Here is a 20,439-nt window from a genome sequence, read left to right on the forward strand (position 1 = left end):
ATTTGTCGAATCCGAGATGCATGTAGCGTGTTCAGAACACGGGATTTCACGGTGAGCGAATCCATGTAAATTACATGTCTATTGGTGAGAACCAGCTCCAAGAGGTTTTTTGCCGTGAAATCTGCCTCATTTTCGAAACTGGCGTTTGGAAAGCTCTGTGAAATCAGAGAAAATGCTTCTAGGCATGAATATGCTTTTTATTGTGATGAAAATCCTGTAATCCACATGCAAACAACCATGTAGTGTAATTTTCTCGAATAGTTTATGCATGTAGTGTGTTCAAGACACGTAATTTCACAGTGGTGGAATTTATGTAATTTACATATCTATTGGGTAGAACACTCTCCAACATTTTTTTCCTTTGAAAACTGCGTGATTTTCGAAACTGCTATTAGGAAAATGCTGCGAACTAAGAGTAAATGTTTCTAGGTGTAAATATGCCTTGTATGGTGGATGAAAGTTCTGTAGTACACATGTACACAACTCATTAAAAATGATTCTCAAACACATGATGTATGTAGTGTGTTTGGAACATGGAATGTCACGTTGAGGGAAACTATGTAAATTACATATCTATAGGTTAGAACCCAATCCAGGAGCATTTTACTGAAAAATCAGCCTCAGCTTTGAAACTGGAGTTATGAAAATGCTGCAAAATCTTAGTAAATGCTTTAAGGTGACAATATATCTTCAATGGTTTATTAAAGTTTTATAATCCGCTAGCTAACAACTCAGCAGTGAATTTTTGTTGAATACGTGGTGCATGTACCGTTTTCAGAACACGGAATGTTATGGTGACGGTATTTACAAAATGAGATTTCTATGGGATAGATCATGCACCAAGAGAATTTATCTGCGAAAACTCCCTGATTTCCATATCTGACGTTAGGATAAAGCTGCGAAATCTAAGTAAATGTTTCTAGGTGTAAATATGCCTTGCATTGTGGTTGAAAAATCTGTAATCCACATGCTCACGGTCATTAAATCATGTTTGTCGAAGCCGTGATGAGTGTAACGTTTTCGGAACACGGAATGTATCGGCGAGTGAAACTCGGAAAATAACAACTCTACTGGATAGAACTCGCTTGAATTGAATTTTTCTGCGAAAATTTCATGATTTTCGAAACTGGATGTTAGGAAAAACCTGCGAAATCAGAATAACAACTTGTAGGTTTAAATATGCCTTGTATGGTGGATGAAAGTTCGGTAATACACATGCTCACACTCATTATATAATGTTTGTTGAATTCGTGATGCATGTAACGTGTTCGGAAAACGGAATGTCATAGTGAATGAAACAATGTAAGTTACATGTCTATTGGGTAGAACTCGCTTGAAGCGAAATTTTCTGCGAAATGTGCCTCATTTTCAAAACTGCCATTAGGAGAACCCTGTGAAATCTGAGAAAATGCTTCTAAGTGTCAATATGCCTTGAATGGTGAATGAAATTCCAGGAATCCACATGTTAATAGCAGTCTAGTGATTATTTTTCAAACCGTGATTCATGTAGCGCTTTTGGAAAATGGAATTTCACGGTAATGAAACGAAGTAAATTACAATTCTATTGGGTAGAACTAGCTAGAATAGAATTTTTCTGCGAAAATTGCATGATTATCGAATCTGAAGTTTGGAAAAAGCTGCAAAATGAGCGTAAATATTTGTAGTTGTAAATATGCCTTTATGTTGGAAGAAAGTTCGGTAATCCACATTTTCACAACTTATTAAAGAATCTTTTTCTAATCCGTGATGTGTGTACCAAGTAGGGTACGTGGAATTTCACGGTTATTGAAACAATGTAAATTACTTCTCTATTGGGTAGAACTCGCTCCAAGAGAATTTTTCTGCGAAAACTGCTTCATTTTTGAAACTGGCTTTTGGAAAAGGCTGCAAAATCTGAGAATATATTTCTAAGTGTCAATATTCATGGTATTGTGATGAAAGTTCGGTAATCCACCTGCAAACAAATCTGTGGTGAATATTTGTAGAAAGCGTTATGCATGTAGAGTGATCGTATCACAGAAATTCCTGGCGATGGAATCTATGTAAATTACACATCTACTGGTTAGAACTCGCTCCAAATATTTTTTCCTGAGAAAACGGCCTGATTTTCGAAACTGACATAAGGAAAAAGCTGCAAATTCACATTTAATGTTTCTAGGTGTAAATATGACATGTATGGTGGATGAAAGTTCTGTAATTTACATGTTCACAACTCATTCATTAAAGTCTGTTGAAACCATGATGCATGTAGCGTGTTCGGAAATTGGAATGTCACTGTGAGGGAAACTATGTAAATTATATTTCTATTGGGAAGTACTCGCTCCACGAGTATGTTTCTGCGAAACAGCCTCATTTTCAAATCTGTCATGAGAAAAGACATTCAAAATATTAGAAAATGCTTCAAAGTGTCAATATGGTTTTATGGAGGATGAAATTTCGTTTATCCTTATGCTAACAAGTCTGTAGTGAATATTTGTCGAATCCGTGATGCATGTAGCTTTTTCGGAACATGGAATTTCACGATGACGGGTTCTATGTAAATTGCATGTCTATTGGGTAGAACACGCTAAAAGAGGATTTTTCTGCAGAAAATGCATGATTTAAAAAACTGACATTAGGGGAAATCTACTAAATCAGTATAAAACCTTCTATGTATAAATATGCTTTGTAAGGTGGATGAAAGTTCTGTAATACACATGTACACAACTCATTAAAAATGTTTCTCAAAACCATGATGAATGTAGTGTGTTTGGAACACGGAATGTCACGGTGAGTGAAACTATGTAAATTACATATCTTTTGGGTACAACTCGCTCCAAGAGCATTTTTCTGCCAAATCTGCCTCATTTTCAAAACTGGGGTTAAAACTAACCTGTGAAATCTGAGAAAATCCTTCAAAGTTTCAGTAAGCCTTGTATGGTGGATGAAAGTGCTGAAATCCACTTGTTAACAACTCTGTAGTGAATATTTGTCGAATCCGAGATGCATGTAGCGTGTTCAGAACACGGGATTTCACGGTGAGCGAATCCATGTAAATTACATGTCTATTGGTTAGAACCAGCTCCAAGAGGTTTTTTGCCGTGAAATCTGCCTCATTTTCGAAACTGGCATTTGGAAAGCTCTGTGAAATCAGAGAAAATGCTTCTAGGCATGAATATGCTTTTTATTGTGATGAAAATCCTGTAATCCACATGCAAACAACCATGTAGTGTAATTTTCTCGAATAGTTTATGCATGTAGTGTGTTCAAGACACGTAATTTCACAGTGGTGGAATTTATGTAATTTACATATCTATTGGGTAGAACACTCTCCAACATTTTTTTCCTTTGAAAACTGCGTGATTTTCGAAACTGCTATTAGGAAAATGCTGCGAACTAAGAGTAAATGTTTCTAGGTGTAAATATGCCTTGTATGGTGGATGAAAGTTCTGTAGTACACATGTACACAACTCATTAAAAATGATTCTCAAACACATGATGTATGTAGTGTGTTTGGAACACGGAATGTCACGTTGAGGGAAACTATGTAAATTACATATCTATAGGTTAGAACCCAATCCAGGAGCATTTTACTGAAAAATCAGCCTCAGCTTTGAAACTGGAGTTATGAAAATGCTGCAAAATCTTAGTAAATGCTTTAAGGTGACAATATATCTTCAATGGTTTATTAAAGTTTTATAATCCGCTAGCTAACAACTCAGCAGTGAATTTTTGTTGAATACGTGGTGCATGTACCGTTTTCAGAACACGGAATGTTATGGTGACGGTATTTACAAAATGAGATTTCTATGGGATAGATCATGCACCAAGAGAATTTATCTGCGAAAACTCCCTGATTTCCATATCTGACGTTAGGATAAAGCTGCGAAATCTAAGTAAATGTTTCTAGGTGTAAATATGCCTTGCATTGTGGTTGAAAAATCTGTAATCCACATGCTCACGGTCATTAAATCATGTTTGTCGAAGCCATGATGAATGTAACGTTTTCGGAACACGGAATGTATCGGCGAGTGAAACTCGGAAAATAACAACTCTACTGGATAGAACTCGCTTGAATTGAATTTTTCTGCGAAAATTTCATGATTTTCGAAACTGGATGTTAGGAAAAACCTGCGAAATCAGAATAACAACTTCTAGGTTTAAATATGCCTTGTATGGTGGATGAAAGTTCGGTAATACACATGCTCACACTCATTATATAATGTTTGTTGAATTCGTGATGCATGTAACGTGTTTGGAAAACGGAATGTCATAGTGAATGAAACAATGTAAGTTACATGTCTATTGGGTAGAACTCGCTTGAAGCGAAATTTTCTGCGAAATGTGCCTCATTTTCAAAACTGCCATTAGGAGAACCCTGTGAAATCTGAGAAAATGCTTCTAAGTGTCAATATGCCTTGAATGGTGAATGAAAGTCCAGTAATCCACATGTTAATAGCAGTCTAGTGATTATTTTTCAAACCGTGATTCATGTAGCGCTTTTGGAAAATGGAATTTCAGCGTAATGAAACGATGTAAATTACAATTCTATTGGGTAGAACTAGCTAGAATAGAATTTTTCTGCGAAAATTGCATGATTATCGAATCTGAAGTTTGGAAAAAGCTGCAAAATGAGCGTAAATATTTGTAGTTGTAAATATGCCTTTATGTTGGAAGAAAGTTCGGTAATCCACATTTTCACAACTTATTAAAGAATCTTTTTCTAATCCGTGATGTGTGTACCAAGTAGGGTACGTGGAATTTCACGGTTATTGAAACAATGTAAATTACTTCTCTATTGGGTAGAACTCGCTCCAAGAGAATTTTTCTGCGAAAACTGCTTCATTTTTGAAACTGGCTTTTGGAAAAGGCTGCAAAATCTGAGAATATATTTCTAAGTGTCAATATTCATGGTATTGTGATGAAAGTTCGGTAATCCACCTGCAAACAAATCTGTGGTGAATATTTGTAGAAAGCGTTATGCATGTAGCGTGATCGTATCACAGAAATTCCTGGCGATGGAATCTATGTAAATTACACATCTACTGGTTAGAACTCGCTCCAAATATTTTTTCCTGAGAAAACGGCCTGATTTTCGAAACTGACATAAGGAAAAAGCTGCAAATTCACATTTAATGTTTCTAGGTGTAAATATGACATGTATGGTGGATGAAAGTTCTGTAATTTACACGTTCACAACTCATTCGTTAAAGTCTGTTGAAACCATGATGCATGTAGCGTGTTCGGAAATTGGAATGTCACTGTGAGGGAAACTATGTAAATTATAATTCTATTGGGAAGTACTCGCTCCACGAGTATGTTTCTGCGAAACAGCCTCATTTTCAAATCTGTCATGAGAAAAGACATTCAAAATATTAGAAAATGCTTCAAAGTGTCAATATGGTTTTATGGAGGATGAAATTTCGTTTATCCTTATGCTAACAAATCTGTAGTGAATATTTGTCGAATCCGTGATGCATGTAGCTTTTTCGGAACACGGAATTTCACGATGACGGGTTCTATGTAAATTGCATGTCTATTGGGTAGAACACGCTAAAAGAGGATTTTTCTGCAGAAAATGCATGATTTTAAAAACTGACATTAGGGGAAATCTACTAAATCAGTATAAAACCTTCTATGTATAAATATGCTTTGTAAGGTGGATGAAAGTTCTGTAATACACATGTACACAACTCGTTAAAAATGTTTCTCAAAACCATGATGAATGTAGTGTGTTTGGAACACGGAATGTCACGGTGAGTGAAACTATGTAAATTGCATATCTTTTGGGTACAACTCGCTCCAAGAGCATTTTTCTGCCAAATCTGCCTCATTTTCAAAACTGGGGTTAAAACTAACCTGTGAAATCTGAGAAAATCCTTCAAAGTTTCAGTAAGCCTTGTATGGTGGATGAAAGTGCTGAAATCCACTTGTTAACAGCTCTGTAGTGAATATTTGTCGAATCCGAGATGCATGTAGCGTGTTCAGAACACGGGATTTCACGGTGAGCGAATCCATGTAAATTACATGTCTATTGGTTAGAACCAGCTCCAAGAGGTTTTTTGCCGTGGAGTCTGCCTCATTTTCGAAACTGGCGTTTGGAAAGCTCTGTGAAATCAGAGAAAATGCTTCTAGGCATGAATATGCTTTTTATTGTGATGAAAATCCTGTAATCCACATGCAAACAACCATGTAGTGTAATTTTCTCGAATAGTTTATGCATGTAGTGTGTTCAAGACACGTAATTTCACAGTGGTGGAATTTATGTAATTTACATATCTATTGGGTAGAACACTCTCCAACATTTTTTTCCTCTGAAAACTGCGTGATTTTCGAAACTGCTATTAGGAAAATGCTGCGAACTAAGAGTAAATGTTTCTAGGTGTAAATATGCCTTGTATGGTGGATGAAAGTTCTGTAGTACACATGTACACAACTCATTAAAAATGATTCTCAAACACATGATGTATGTAGTGTGTTTGGAACACGGAATGTCACGTTGAGGGAAACTATGTAAATTACATATCTATAGGTTAGAACCCAATCCAGGAGCATTTTACTGAAAAATCAGCCTCAGCTTTGAAACTGGAGTTATGAAAATGCTGCAAAATCTTAGTAAATGCTTTAAGGTGACAATATATCTTCAATGGTTTATTAAAGTTTTATAATCCGCTAGCTAACAACTCAGCAGTGAATATTTGTTGAAAACGTGGTGCATGTACCGTTTTCAGAACAAGGAATGTTATGGTGACGGTATTTACAAAATGAGATTTCTATGGGATAGATCATGCACCAAGAGAATTTATCTGCGAAAACTCCCTGATTTCCATATCTGACGTTAGGATAAAGCTGCGAAATCTAAGTAAATGTTTCTAGGTGTAAATATGCCTTGCATTGTGGTTGAAAAATCTGTAATCCACATGCTCACGGTCATTAAATCATGTTTGTCGAAGCCATGATGAATGTAACGTTTTCGGAACACGGAATGTATCGGCGAGTGAAACTCGGAAAATAACAACTCTACTGGATAGAACTCGCTTGAATTGAATTTTTCTGCGAAAATTTCATGATTTTCGAAACTGGATGTTAGGAAAAACCTGCGAAATCAGAATAACAACTTCTAGGTTTAAATATGCCTTGTATGGTGGATGAAAGTTCGGTAATACACATGCTCACACTCATTATATAATGTTTGTTGAATTCGTGATGCATGTAACGTGTTTGGAAAACGGAATGTCATAGTGAATGAAACAATGTAAGTTACATGTCTATTGGGTAGAACTCGCTTGAAGCGAAATTTTCTGTGAAATGTGCCTCATTTTCAAAACTGCCATTAGGAGAACCCTGTGAAATCTGAGAAAATGCTTCTAAGTGTCAATATGCCTTGAATGGTGAATGAAAGTCCAGTAATCCACATGTTAATAGCAGTCTAGTGATTATTTTTCAAACCGTGATTCATGTAGCGCTTTTGGAAAATGGAATTTCAGCGTAATGAAACGATGTAAATTACAATTCTATTGGGTAGAACTAGCTAGAATAGAATTTTTCTGCGAAAATTGCATGATTATCGAATCTGAAGTTTGGAAAAAGCTGCAAAATGAGCGTAAATATTTGTAGTTGTAAATATGCCTTTATGTTGGAAGAAAGTTCGGTAATCCACATTTTCACAACTTATTAAAGAATCTTTTTCTAATCCGTGATGTGTGTACCAAGTAGGGTACGTGGAATTTCACGGTTATTGAAACAATGTAAATTACTTCTCTATTGGGTAGAACTCGCTCCAAGAGAATTTTTCTGCGAAAACTGCTTCATTTTTGAAACTGGCTTTTGGAAAAGGCTGCAAAATCTGAGAATATATTTCTAAGTGTCAATATTCATGGTATTGTGATGAAAGTTCGGTAATCCACCTGCAAACAAATCTGTGGTGAATATTTGTAGAAAGCGTTATGCATGTAGCGTGATCGTATCACAGAAATTCCTGGCGATGGAATCTATGTAAATTACACATCTACTGGTTAGAACTCGCTCCAAATATTTTTTCCTGAGAAAACGGCCTGATTTTCGAAACTGACATAAGGAAAAAGCTGCAAATTCACATTTAATGTTTCTAGGTGTAAATATGACATGTATGGTGGATGAAAGTTCTGTAATTTACACGTTCACAACTCATTCGTTAAAGTCTGTTGAAACCATGATGCATGTAGCGTGTTCGGAAATTGGAATGTCACTGTGAGGGAAACTATGTAAATTATAATTCTATTGGGAAGTACTCGCTCCACGAGTATGTTTCTGCGAAACAGCCTCATTTTCAAATCTGTCATGAGAAAAGACATTCAAAATATTAGAAAATGCTTCAAAGTGTCAATATGGTTTTATGGAGGATGAAATTTCGTTTATCCTTATGCTAACAAATCTGTAGTGAATATTTGTCGAATCCGTGATGCATGTAGCTTTTTCGGAACACGGAATTTCACGATGACGGGTTCTATGTAAATTGCATGTCTATTGCGTAGAACACGCTAAAAGAGGATTTTTCTGCAGAAAATGCATGATTTTAAAAACTGACATTAGGGGAAATCTACTAAATCAGTATAAAACCTTCTATGTATAAATATGCTTTGTAAGGTGGATGAAAGTTCTGTAATACACATGTACACAACTCGTTAAAAATGTTTCTCAAAACCATGATGAATGTAGTGTGTTTGGAACACGGAATGTCACGGTGAGTGAAACTATGTAAATTGCATATCTTTTGGGTACAACTCGCTCCAAGAGCATTTTTCTGCCAAATCTGCCTCATTTTCAAAACTGGGGTTAAAACTAACCTGTGAAATCTGAGAAAATCCTTCAAAGTTTCAGTAAGCCTTGTATGGTGGATGAAAGTGCTGAAATCCACTTGTTAACAGCTCTGTAGTGAATATTTGTCGAATCCGAGATGCATGTAGCGTGTTCAGAACACGGGATTTCACGGTGAGCGAATCCATGTAAATTACATGTCTATTGGTTAGAACCAGCTCCAAGAGGTTTTTTGCCGTGGAGTCTGCCTCATTTTCGAAACTGGCGTTTGGAAAGCTCTGTGAAATCAGAGAAAATGCTTCTAGGCATGAATATGCTTTTTATTGTGATGAAAATCCTGTAATCCACATGCAAACAACCATGTAGTGTAATTTTCTCGAATAGTTTATGCATGTAGTGTGTTCAAGACACGTAATTTCACAGTGGTGGAATTTATGTAATTTACATATCTATTGGGTAGAACACTCTCCAACATTTTTTTCCTCTGAAAACTGCGTGATTTTCGAAACTGCTATTAGGAAAATGCTGCGAACTAAGAGTAAATGTTTCTAGGTGTAAATATGCCTTGTATGGTGGATGAAAGTTCTGTAGTACACATGTACACAACTCATTAAAAATGATTCTCAAACACATGATGTATGTAGTGTGTTTGGAACACGGAATGTCACGTTGAGGGAAACTATGTAAATTACATATCTATAGGTTAGAACCCAATCCAGGAGCATTTTACTGAAAAATCAGCCTCAGCTTTGAAACTGGAGTTATGAAAATGCTGCAAAATCTTAGTAAATGCTTTAAGGTGACAATATATCTTCAATGGTTTATTAAAGTTTTATAATCCGCTAGCTAACAACTCAGCAGTGAATATTTGTTGAAAACGTGGTGCATGTACCGTTTTCAGAACAAGGAATGTTATGGTGACGGTATTTACAAAATGAGATTTCTATGGGATAGATCATGCACCAAGAGAATTTATCTGCGAAAACTCCCTGATTTCCATATCTGACGTTAGGATAAAGCTGCGAAATCTAAGTAAATGTTTCTAGGTGTAAATATGCCTTGCATTGTGGTTGAAAAATCTGTAATCCACATGCTCACGGTCATTAAATCATGTTTGTCGAAGCCGTGATGAATGTAACGTTTTCGGAACACGGAATGTATCGGCGAGTGAAACTCGGAAAATAACAATTCTACTGGATAGAACTCGCTTGAATTGAATTTTACTGCGAAAATTTCATGATTTTCGAAACTGGATGTTAGGAAAAACCTGCGAAATCAGAATAACAACTTATAGGTTTAAATATGCCTTGTATGGTGGAAGAAAGTTCGGTAATACACATGCTCACACTCATTATATAATGTTTGTTGAATTCGTGATGCATGTAACGTGTTCGGAAAACGGAATGTCATAGTGAATGAAACAATGTAAGTTACATATCTATTGGGCAGAACTCGCTTGAAGCGAAATTTTCTGCGAAATGTGCCTCATTTTCAAAACTGCCATTAGGAGAACCCTGTGAAATCTGAGAAAATGCTTCTAAGTGTCAATATGCCTTGAATGGTGAATGAAAGTCCACTAATCCACATGTTAATAGCAGTCTAGTGATTATTTTTCAAACCGTGATTCATGTAGCGCTTTTGGAAAATGGAATTTCACGGTAATGAAACGATGTAAATTACAATTCTATTGGGTAGAACTAGCTAGAATAGAATTTTTCTGCGAAAATTGCATGATTATCGAATCTGAAGTTTGGAAAAAGCTGCAAAATGAGCGTAAATATTTGTAGTTGTAAATATGCCTTTATGTTGGAAGAAAGTTCGGTAATCCACATTTTCACAACTTATTAAAGAATCTTTTTCTAATCCGTGATGTGTGTACCAAGAAGGGTACGTGGAATTTCACGGTTATTGAAACAATGTAAATTACTTCTCTATTGGGTAGAACTCGCTCCAAGAGAATTTTTCTGCGAAAACTGCTTCATTTTTGAAACTGGCTTTTGGAAAAGGCTGCAAAATCTGAGAATATATTTCTAAGTGTCAATATTCATGGTATTGTGATGAAAGTTCGGTAATCCACCTGCAAACAAATCTGTGGTGAATATTTGTAGAAAGCGTTATGCATGTAGAGTGATCGTATCACAGAAATTCCTGGCGATGGAATCTATGTAAATTACACATCTACTGGTTAGAACTCGCTCCAAATATTTTTTCCTGAGAAAACGGCCTGATTTTCGAAACTGACATAAGGAAAAAGCTGCAAATTCACATTTAATGTTTCTAGGTGTAAATATGACATGTATGGTGGATGAAAGTTCTGTAATTTACACGTTCACAACTCATTCGTTAAAGTCTGTTGAAACCATGATGCATGTAGCGTGTTCGGAAATTGGAATGTCACTGTGAGGGAAACTATGTAAATTATATTTCTATTGGGAAGTACTCGCTCCACGAGAATGTTTCTGCGAATCTGCCTCATTTTCAAAACTGTCATGAGAAAAGACATTCAAAATATTAGAAAATGCTTCAAAGTGTCAATATGGTTTTATGGAGGATGAAATTTCGTTTATCCTTATGCTAACAAATCTGTAGTGAATATTTGTCGAATCCGTGATGCATGTAGCTTTTTCGGAACACGGAATTTCACGATGACGGGTTCTATGTAAATTGCATGTCTATTGGGTAGAACACGCTAAAAGAGGATTTTTCTGCAGAAAATGCATGATTTTAAAAATTGACATTAGGGGAAATCTACTAAATCAGTATAAAACCTTCTATGTATAAATATGCTTTGTAAGGTGGATGAAAGTTCTGTAATACACATGTACACAACTCGTTAAAAATGTTTCTCAAAACCATGATGAATGTAGTGTGTTTGGAACACGGAATGTCACGGTGAGTGAAACTATGTAAATTGCATATCTTTTGGGTACAACTCGCTCCAAGAGCATTTTTCTGCCAAATCTGCCTCATTTTCAAAACTGGGGTTAAAACTAACCTGTGAAATCTGAGAAAATCCTTCAAAGTTTCAGTAAGCCTTGTATGGTGGATGAAAGTGCTGAAATCCACTTGTTAACAGCTCTGTAGTGAATATTTGTCGAATCCGAGATGCATGTAGCGTGTTCAGAACACGGGATTTCACGGTGAGCGAATCCATGTAAATTACATGTCTATTGGTTAGAACCAGCTCCAAGAGGTTTTTTGCCGTGGAGTCTGCCTCATTTTCGAAACTGGCGTTTGGAAAGCTCTGTGAAATCAGAGAAAATGCTTCTAGGCATGAATATGCTTTTTATTGTGATGAAAATCCTGTAATCCACATGCAAACAACCATGTAGTGTAATTTTCTCGAATAGTTTATGCATGTAGTGTGTTCAAGACACGTAATTTCACAGTGGTGGAATTTATGTAATTTACATATCTATTGGGTAGAACACTCTCCAACATTTTTTTCCTCTGAAAACTGCGTGATTTTCGAAACTGCTATTAGGAAAATGCTGCGAAATAAGAGTAAATGTTTCTAGGTGTAAATATGCCTTGTATGGTGGATGAAAGTTCTGTAATACACATGTACACAACTCATTAAAAATGATTCTCAAAAACATGATGTATGTAGTGTGTTTGGAACACGGAATGTCACGTTGAGGGAAACTATGTAAATTACATATCTATAGGTTAGAACCCAATCCAGGAGCATTTTACTGAAAAATCAGCCTCAGCTTTGAAACTGGAGTTATGAAAATGCTGCAAAATCTTAGTAAATGCTTTAAGGTGACAATATATCTTCAATGGTTTATTAAAGTTTTATAATCCGCTAGCTAACAACTCAGCAGTGAATTTTTGTTGAAAACGTGGTGCATGTACCGTTTTCAGAACACGGAATGTTATGGTGACGGTATTTACAAAATGAGATTTCTATGGGATAGATCATGCACCAAGAGAATTTATCTGCGAAAACTCCCTGATTTCCATATCTGACGTTAGGATAAAGCTGCGAAATCTAAGTAAATGTTTCTAGGTGTAAATATGCCTTGCATTGTGGTTGAAAAATCTGTAATCCACATGCTCACGGTCATTAAATCATGTTTGTCGAAGCCGTGATGAATGTAACGTTTTCGGAACACGGAATGTATCGGCGAGTGAAACTCGGAAAATAACAACTCTACTGGATAGAACTCGCTTGAATTGAATTTTTCTGCGAAAATTTCATGATTTTCGAAACTGGATGTTAGGAAAAACCTGCGAAATCAGAATAACAACTTCTAGGTTTAAATATGCCTTGTATGGTGGATGAAAGTTCGGTAATACACATGCTCACACTCATTATATAATGTTTGTTGAATTCGTGATGCATGTAACGTGTTCGGAAAACGGAATGTCATAGTGAATGAAACAATGTAAGTTACATGTCTATTGGGCAGAACTCGCTTGAAGAGGAATTTTCTGCGAAATGTGCCTCATTTTCAAAACTGCCATTAGGAGAACCCTGTGAAATCTGAGGAAATGCTTCTAAGTGTCAATATGCCTTGAATGGTGAATGAAAGTCCACTAATCTACATGTTAATAGCAGTCTAGTGATTATTTTTCAAACCGTGATTCATGTAGCGCTTTTGGAAAATGGAATTTCACGGTAATGAAACGATGTAAATTACAATTCTATTGGGTAGAACTAGCTAGAATAGAATTTTTCTGCGAAAATTGCATGATTATCGAATCTGAAGTTTGGAAAAAGCTGCAAAATGAGCGTAAATATTTGTAGTTGTAAATATGCCTTTATGTTGGAAGAAAGTTCGGTAATCCACATTTTCACAACTTATTAAAAATCTTTTTCTAATCCGTGATGTGTGTACCAAGAAGGGTACGTGGAATTTCACGGTTATTGAAACAATGTAAATTACTTCTCTATTGGGTAGAACTCGCTCCAAGAGAATTTTTCTGCGAAAACTGCTTCATTTTTGAAACTGGCTTTTGGAAAAGGCTGCAAAATCTGAGAATATATTTCTAAGTGTCAATATTCATGGTATTGTGATGAAAGTTCGGTAATCCACCTGCAAACAAATCTGTGGTGAATATTTGTAGAAAGCGTTATGCATGTAGCGTGATCGTATCACAGAAATTCCTGGCGATGGAATCTATGTAAATTACACATCTACTTGTTAGAACACGCTCCAAATATTTTTTCCTGAGAAAACGGCCTGATTTTCGAAACTGACATAAGGAAAAAGCTGCAAATTCACATTTAATGTTTCTAGGTGTAAATATGACATGTATGGTGGATGAAAATTCTGTAATTTACATGTTCACAACTCATTCGTTAAAGTCTGTTGAAACCATGATGCATGTAGCGTGTTCAGAAATTGGAATGTCACTGTGAGGGAAACTATGTAAATTATATTTCTATTGGGAAGTACTCGCTCCACGAGAATGTTTCTGCGAATCTGCCTCATTTTCAAAACTGTCATGAGAAAAGACATTCAAAATATTAGAAAATGCTTCAAAGTGTCAATATGGTTTTATGGAGGATGAAATTTCGTTTATCCTTATGCTAACAAGTCTGTAGTGAATATTTGTCGAATCCGTGATGCATGTAGCTTTTTCGGAACACGGAATTTCACGATGACGGGTTCTATGTAAATTGCATGTCTATTGGGTAGAACACGCTAAAAGAGGATTTTTCTGCAGAAAATGCATGATTTTAAAAACTGACATTAGGGGAAATCTACTAAATCAGTATAAAACCTTCTATGTATAAATATGCTTTGTAAGGTGGATGAAAGTTCTGTAATACACATGTACACAACTCATTAAAAATGTTTCTCAAAACCATGATGAATGTAGTGTGTTTGGAACACGGAATGTCACGGTGAGTGAAACTATGTAAATTACATATCTTTTGGGTACAACTCGCTCCAAGAGCATTTTTCTGCCAAATCTGCCTCATTTTCAAAACTGGGGTTAAAACTAACCTGTGAAATCTGAGAAAATCCTTCAAAGTTTCAGTAAGCCTTGTATGGTGGATGAAAGTGCTGAAATCCACTTGTTAACAACTCTGTAGTGAATATTTGTCGAATCCGAGATGCATGTAGCGTGTTCAGAACACGGGATTTCACGGTGAGCGAATCCATGTAAATTACATGTCTATTGGGTAGAACCAGCTCCAAGAGGTTTTTTGCCGTGAAATCTGCCTCATTTTCGAAACTGGCGTTTGTAAAGCTCTGTGAAATCAGAGAAAATGCTTCTAGGCATGAATATGCTTTTTATTGTGATGAAAATCCTGTAATCCACATGCAAACAACCATGTAGTGTAATTTTCTCGAATAGTTTATGCATGTAGTGTGTTCAAGACACGTAATTTCACAGTGGTGGAATTTATGTAATTTACATATCTATTGGGTAGAACACTCTCCAACATTTTTTTCCTTTGAAAACTGCGTGATTTTCGAAACTGCTATTAGGAAAATGCTGCGAACTAAGAGTAAATGTTTCTAGGTGTAAATATGCCTTGTATGGTGGATGAAAGTTCTGTAATACACATGTACACAACTCATTAAAAATGATTCTCAGACACATGATGTATGTAGTGTGTTTGGAACACGGAATGTCACGTTGAGGGAAACTATGTAAATTACATATCTATAGGTTAGAACCCAATCCAGGAGCATTTTACTGAAAAATCAGCCTCAGCTTTGAAACTGGAGTTATGAAAATGCTGCAAAATCTTAGTAAATGCTTTAAGGTGACAATATATCTTCAATGGTTTATTAAAGTTTTATAATCCGCTAGCTAACAACTCAGCAGTGAATTTTTGTTGAAAACGTGGTGCATGTACCGTTTTCAGAACACGGAATGTTATGGTGACGGTATTTACAAAATGAGATTTCTATGGGATAGATCATGCACCAAGAGAATTTATCTGCGAAAACTCCCTGATTTCCATATCTGACGTTAGGATAAAGCTGCGAAATCTAAGTAAATGTTTCTAGGTGTAAATATGCCTTGCATTGTGGTTGAAAAATCTGTAATCCTCATGCTCACGGTCATTAAATCATGTTTGTCGAAGCCGTGATGAGTGTAACGTTTTCGGAACACGGAATGTATCGGCGAGTGAAACTCGGAAAATAACAACTCTACTGGATAGAACTCGCTTGAATTGAATTTTTCTGCGAAAATTTCATGATTTTCGAAACTGGATGTTAGGAAAAACCTGCGAAATCAGAATAACAACTTCTAGGTTTAAATATGCCTTGTATGGTGGATGAAAGTTCGGTAATACACATGCTCACACTCATTATATAATGTTTGTTGAATTCGTGATGCATGTAACGTGTTCGGAAAACGGAATGTCATAGTGAATGAAACAATGTAAGTTACATGTCTATTGGGCAGAACTCGCTTGAAGAGGAATTTTCTGCGAAATGTGCCTCATTTTCAAAACTGCCATTAGGAGAACCCTGTGAAATCTGAGGAAATGCTTCTAAGTGTCAATATGCCTTGAATGGTGAATGAAAGTCCAGTAATCCACATGTTAATAGCAGTCTAGTGATTATTTTTCAAACCGTGATTCATGTAGCGCTTTTGGAAAATGGAATTTCACGGTAATGAAACGATGTAAATTACAATTCTATTGGGTAGAACTAGCTAGAATAGAATTTTTCTGCGAAAATTGCATGATTATCGAATCTGAAGTTTGGAAAAAGCTGCAAAATGAGCGTAAATATTTGTAGTTGTTAATATGCCTTTATGTTGGAAGAAAGTTCAGTAATCCACATTTTCACAACTTATTAAAGAATCTTTATCTAATCCATGATGTGTGTACCAAGTAGGGTACGTGGAATTTCACGGTTATTGAAACAATGTAAATTACTTCTCTATTGGGTAGAACTCGCTCCAAGAGAATTTTTCTGCGAAAACTGCTTCATTTTTGAAACTGGCTTTTGGAAAAGGCTGCAAAATCTGAGAATATATTTCTAAGTGTCAATATTCATGGTATTGTGATGAAAGTTCGGTAATCCACCTGCAAACAAATCTGTGGTGAATATTTGTAGAAAGCGTTATGCATGTAGCGTGATCGTATCACAGAAATTCCTGGCGATGGAATCTATGTAAATTACACATCTACTGGTTAGAACTCGCACCAAATTTTTTTCCTGAGAAAACGGCCTGATTTTCGAAACTGACATAAGGAAAAAGCTGCAAATTCACATTTAATGTTTCTAGGTGTAAATATGACATGTATGGTGGATGAAAGTTCTGTAATTTACATGTTCACAACTCATTCGTTAAAGTCTGTTGAAACCATGATGCTTGTAGCGTGTTCAGAAATTGGAATGTCACTGTGAGGGAAACTATGTAAATTATATTTCTATTGGGAAGTACTCGCTCCACGAGAATGTTTCTGCGAATCTGCCTCATTTTCAAAACTGTCATGAGGAAAGACATTCAAAATATTAGAAAATGCTTCAAAGTGTCAATATGGTTTTATGGAGGATGAAATTTCGTTTATCCTTATGCTAACAAGTCTGTAGTGAATATTTGTCGAATCCGTGATGCATGTAGCTTTTTCGGAACACGGAATTTCACGATGACGGGTTCTATGTAAATTGCATGTCTATTGGGTAGAACACGCTAAAAGAGGATTTTTCTGCAGAAAATGCATGATTTTAAAAACTGACATTAGGGGAAATCTACTAAATCAGAATAAAACCTTCTATGTATAAATATACTTTGTAAAGTGGATGAAAGTTCTGTAATACACATGTACACAACTCGTTAAAAATGTTTCTCAAAACCATGATGAATGTAGTGTGTTTGGAACACGGAATGTCACGGTGAGTGAAACTATGTAAATTACATATCTTTTGGGTACAACTCGCTCCAAGAGCATTTTTCTGCCAAATCTGCCTCATTTTCAAAACTGGGGTTAAAACTAACCTGTGAAATCTGAGAAAATCCTTCAAAGTTTCAGTAAGCCTTGTATGGTGGATGAAAGTGCTGAAATCCACTTGTTAACAACTCTGTAGTGAATATTTGTCGAATCCGAGATGCATGTAGCGTGTTCAGAACACGGGATTTCACGGTGAGCGAATCCATGTAAATTACATGTCTATTGGTTAGAACCAGCTCCAAGAGGTTTTTTGCCGTGAAATCTGCCTCATTTTCGAAACTGGCGTTTGGAAAGCTCTGTGAAATCAGAGAAAATGCTTCTAGGCATGAATATGCTTTTTATTGTGATGAAAATCCTGTAATCCACATGCAAACAACCATGTAGTGTAATTTTATCGAATAGTTTATGCATGTAGTATGTTCAAGACACGAAATTTCACAGTGGTGGAATTTATGTAATTTACATATCTATTGGGTAGAACACTCTCCAACATTTTTTTCCTTTGAAAACTGCGTGATTTTCGAAACTGCTATTAGGAAAATGCTGCGAACTAAGAGTAAATGTTTCTAGGTGTAAATATGCTTGTATGGTGGATGAAAGTTCTGTAATACAAATGTACACAACTCATTATAAATGATTCTCAAACACATGATGTATGTAGTGTGTTTGGAACACGGAATGTCACGTTGAGGGAAACTATGTAAATTACATATCTATAGGTTAGAACCCAATCCAGGAGCATTTTACTGAAAAATCAGCCTCAGCTTTGAAACTGGAGTTATGAAAATGCTGCAAAATCTTAGTAAATGCTTTAAGGTGACAATATAACTTCAATGGTTTATTAAAGTTTTATAATCCGCTAGCTAACAACTCAGCAGTGAATTTTTGTTGAATACGTGGTGCATGTACCGTTTTCAGAACACGGAATGTTATGGTGACGGTATTTACAAAATGAGATTTCTATGGGATAGATCATGCACCAAGAGAATTTATCTGCGAAAACTCCCTGATTTCCATATCTGACGTTAGGATAATGCTGCGAAATCTAAGTAAATGTTTCTAGGTGTAAATATGCCTTGCATTGTGGTTGAAAAATCTGTAATCCACATGCTCACGGTCATTAAATCATGTTTGTCGAAGCCGTGATGAATGTAACGTTTTCGGAACACGGAATGTATCGGCGAGTGAAACTCGGAAAATAACAATTCTACTGGATAGAACTCGCTTGAATTGAATTTTTCTGCGAAAATTTCATGATTTTCGAAACTGGATGTTAGGAAAAACCTGCGAAATCAGAATAACAACTTCTAGGTTTAAATATGCCTTGTATGGTGGATGAAAGTTCGGTAATACACATGCTCACACTCATTATATAATGTTTGTTGAATTCGTGATGCATGTAACGTGTTCAGAAAACGGAATGTCATAGTGAATGAAACAATGAAAGTTACATGTCTATTGGGTAGAACTCGCTTGAAGCGAAAATTTCTGCGAAATGTGCCTCATTTTCAAAACTGCCATTAGGAGAACCCTGTGAAATCTGAGAAAATGCTTCTAAGTGTCAATATGCCTTGAATGGTGAATGAAAGTCCAGTAATCCACATGTTAATAGCAGTCCAGTGATTATTTTTCAAACCGTGATTCATGTAGCGCTTTTGGAAAATGGAATTTCACGGTAATGAAACGATGTAAATTACAATTCTATTGGGTAGAACTAGCTAGAATAGAATTTTTCTGCGAAAATTGCATGATTATCGAATCTGAAGTTTGGAAAAAGCTGCAAAATGAGCGTAAATATTTGTAGTTGTAAATATGCCTTTATGTTGGAAGAAAGTTCGGTAATCCACATTTTCACAACTTATTAAAGAATCTTTTTCTAATCCGTGATGTGTGTACCAAGTAGGGTACGTGGAATTTCACGGTGATTGAAACAATGTAAATTACTTCTCTATTGGGTAGAACTCGCTCCAAGAGAATTTTTCTGCGAAAACTGCTTCATTTTTGAAACTGGCTTTTGGAAAAGGCTGCAAAATCTGAGAATATATTTCTAAGTGTCAATATTCATGGTATTGTGATGAAAGTTCGGTAATCCACCTGCAAACAAATCTGTGGTGAATATTTGTAGAAAGCGTTATGCATGTAGCGTGATCGTATCACAGAAATTCCTGGCGATGGAATCTATGTAAATCACACATCTACTTGTTAGAACTCGCTCCAAATATTTTTTCCTGAGAAAACGGCCTGATTTTCGAAACTGACATAAGGAAAAAGCTGCAAATTCACATTTAATGTTTCTAGGTGTAAAAATGACATGTATGGTGGATGAAAGTGCTGTAATTTACATGTTCACAACTCATTCGTTAAAGTCTGTTGAAACCATGATGCATGTAGCGTGTTCGGAAATTGGAATGTCACTGTGAGGGAAACTATGTAAATTATATTTCTATTGGGAAGTACTCGCTCCACGAGAATGTTTCTGCGAATCTGCCTCATTTTCAAAACTGTCATGAGAAAAGACATTCAAAATATTAGAAAATGCTTCAAAGTGTCAATATGGTTTTATGGAGGATGAAATTTCGTTTATCCTTATGCTAACAAGTCTGTAGTGAATATTTGTCGAATCCGTGATGCATGTAGCTTTTTTGGAACACGGAATTTCACGATGACGGGTTCTATGTAAATTGCATGTCTATTGGGTAGAACATGCTAAAAGAGGATTTTTCTGCAGAAAATGCATGATTTTAAAAACTGACATTAGGGGAAATCTACTAAATCAGAATAAAACC

This window comes from Camelus bactrianus, chromosome 18, assembly GCF_048773025.1.
Source record: "Camelus bactrianus isolate YW-2024 breed Bactrian camel chromosome 18, ASM4877302v1, whole genome shotgun sequence".
Lineage (NCBI taxonomy): Eukaryota > Metazoa > Chordata > Mammalia > Artiodactyla > Camelidae > Camelus > Camelus bactrianus.